Genomic DNA, 3,272 nt, shown 5'->3' on the forward strand with positions numbered 1-3,272 from the left:
CCCAACTGATCTACTTCCCCACCCTCATGTACCCCACCTGCTGCTCTACTCCCCCAGCAGCCTACAGTATGCTTTGGATGATTAAGCACATGTGCCTGCCACCTCTGAGATTTACAAGGTTCACTCTTGCAGATGACACATTACATGACCACAGACTCCACAGTTGGAGGCACATGCCACGCTGTCCTTCCTCTCTTGCCACCACTGCCCACTACCTCCACAGTTAGGTGTGCACTCCCATGGGTCTGGCATGACTCTCCTGTCACCTCTGAATTTGGCAGCACAAGCTCTCATGAAGAGAGACTTCTGCACTCTCACCACCTCCATCGTTGCAGCAAGTACTCTTGCTGTCTACATGCTCAGCGGTACACACTCCATGGTTGGCATTGCACACTTGCTGCATCTTTAATTCATAGGACATACTTACACACACTGCTATGCTGCTTTTTTTTTTCTTGTCCACTTTTACTTTTCCCTTTATTTCCCTTCCTTAAAATTATTTTCTTTCCTCTTTTTTTCTTTATTCCCACTTTATCCTTTTTTTTTTTTTTTTGCTTTTATTACTCCCCACTTGTATCTCTCCATCAGTTACAAGCCAGTGACCTTACCCAGTCATGGTCCTTAAACCATGCTCCCCACCACTTGGTGGGTGTCACTACCTGTACCAGAAACAATGGATAGATGACGAAGAGTGGGCAACACCTACCCAGCCCACCCTCATCTGCTCTACACAAGCAGAGAGCAGAGACTTGTGGCCACACTCCCATTCACTACCACATCCACCAGACACAGGTGAACAGCATCCCAATATGGCCAAGGTAGCATCCAGACTAGCATACTCATCCCATATGCCCAGATACATAACAATGAAACAAAAGAAAAAATCAGAGTAAAGCACATAAAATTAAAAATTAAATACAATAATATCACAAAGTGTTTGAGGCAATAGACAACTTCAGATCACACACACACACAAACAAGAAAAGCAAGTGGGCTTAAGCAAGCGACCAAAATTAAGGGCCAGATAATCTTCTGGAGGAAGATTGGAACTACCTTCTGGAGGTATTAGAACTATCTCATAAGGAATTCAAAGGAATTCTATTTAGAACTCATGAACAGATTAAAAAGGTGATCAGTAAAAAGAAAGAGAAGACCGAGGAAATTATGGACAAATCAAAGAAAACACAACAAAACTCTAGAAGAATTCAGGAAAACAATACAATAAAAAATTGACAGAATAAGTAAACAATTGGAAACCATACAGAAAATGATAACTAGAAATACACTAATATGAACACTAGTATTTCAAAAATAAAACACATTGGAATGACAAAGAAGTAGAAGTAAATCAATGGAAGACAGAATCAATGAAAATGAAGACAGATTTCTTAATACTAATCTGTTAGAGGAACACTCAGAAAAAAAGAACGAAGAAAGCCTAATAAGTATGTGGGACATTATCAAGAGGAAAATGAACATGTGGTAAGAATTTGTGGACAAGAAAAGACACACACACACAAAATAAATAAATACATAAAAAAGGACAGAGAGTAAATTGTCAAAGATATATTGGAAGAAAACTTTCCTAATATCATGAAATATGAGAAGATATCCTTTCATGAAGGTCAACAAATTCCAAATAGGATAGATTCCAAAAGAAAATCATGAAGGCATATCATACTCAAACTTGCCACAATCTATTACAAAGAAAGAATTCTGGACCAGTCAGGGTAAAATGAAATGCTACCAAAAAAGGAGACCCAAAAAGACTAAGCTCTGACTTCTCAGCAAAAAAAACCAAGCAGACAAGAAGGCAACGGGATGGCATATATAAAACACTGAAGGAAAAATTCTACCAAGAATTAGATAACCAGCAAAAGTATCCTTCAGTTACAGTAGTGACATTACATCATTTACAGACAAAAAAAAAAAAAAAAAATTCATGGAATTTGGAAAACCTAGCCCGCATTCTTGAATAAAGAAATTTCAAACATAAAATAAAACTGCAAGACTGAAAATAGAGAAACAGATACATCAATCTGTAAATTATACAGAGATAAAATAAAAACAGTCAATATAAGTTTTAATTACAGCACTTAAAAATGGTGAAGAAGCCAAGACAATATCAAGGTAGACCAGACTGTTTTAATCTTAGGAAGAAAAATAAATTACAAGATAACCATAAATTAAATGAATAAATCTTCAAAACAAAATAAAAAAGAGGAAAATAATAAGCACTCAGTCAACAATAAATAAATAGCAACAAAGGAGATGAAAAACTAAGCTTATAAACAAAATGAATTCAGCACAAAAACAAAGAAATCATCAGCACACCTTCAAAAAATAAAAATGGCAGGGGTAAATTCATACCTATCAATAACTGCCCTGAAGTTAGATATATTAAATGCACCAGTCAAGAGATTGAGAGTGGTAGAATGGATAAGAAAACACAATCTATCAATATGCTACCTACAAGAGACACACCTTAAACACTAAGAGAAGACTAAGCTAAAAATCAAAGGATGGAGACACATACTTCAAGAAAAGTGCCACCAAAAAAGAGCAGGAATGACAATATTAATATCTGATAAAAAAGACTTTAAGGCAAAAACTAGTATGTTGTTGTTAAGAGTCATCAAGTAGGTTCAACTCATAGCAACTTGTGTAAGTTTTCCGAGGAGCATCTGGTGAGTTTGAACTGCCAACCTTTCAATCCAGTACTTATCCTATAGTGCCATATCAGCCCTCCAAAAACTAGTAAAGAAGGCAAGAAAGGGCATGATATAATGATTAAAGAGTCAATCCAACAAGAGGACATGACCAAAGTCAAGCAAAGATACCATAAGAAATACTTATGAAATGCCCCCAATGTGAAAATCTAGAACAAATAGACAAATTTCTAGAAAAACACTACCTACTCAAACTAATACAGACTGAGGGGCAATATTTGAATTGTTGTTGTTGTTAGGTGCCATCGAGATAGTACCAACTCATAATGACCCTATGCACAGCAGAACGAAACACTGCCTGGTCCTGAGCCAACCTCACAATTGTTGCCAGGCTTGAGCCCAATGATGCTGCCACTTTGCCAATCCATCTATCTGGGGGTCTTCCTCTTTTTCTCTGACCCTCTACCATACCAAACATGATATCCTTCTCTAGTGACTGGTCCTTCCTGAAAATATGTCCAAAGTATGAGAGACAAAGTCTGGCCATCCTGGCCTCCAAGGAGCACTCTGGCTGCACTTCTTCCAAACACAGATCTGTTTGTT

The sequence above is a fragment of the Chrysochloris asiatica genome, unplaced genomic scaffold (genome assembly GCF_000296735.1).
Source record: "Chrysochloris asiatica unplaced genomic scaffold, ChrAsi1.0 scaffold00016, whole genome shotgun sequence".
Taxonomy (NCBI): domain Eukaryota; kingdom Metazoa; phylum Chordata; class Mammalia; order Afrosoricida; family Chrysochloridae; genus Chrysochloris; species Chrysochloris asiatica.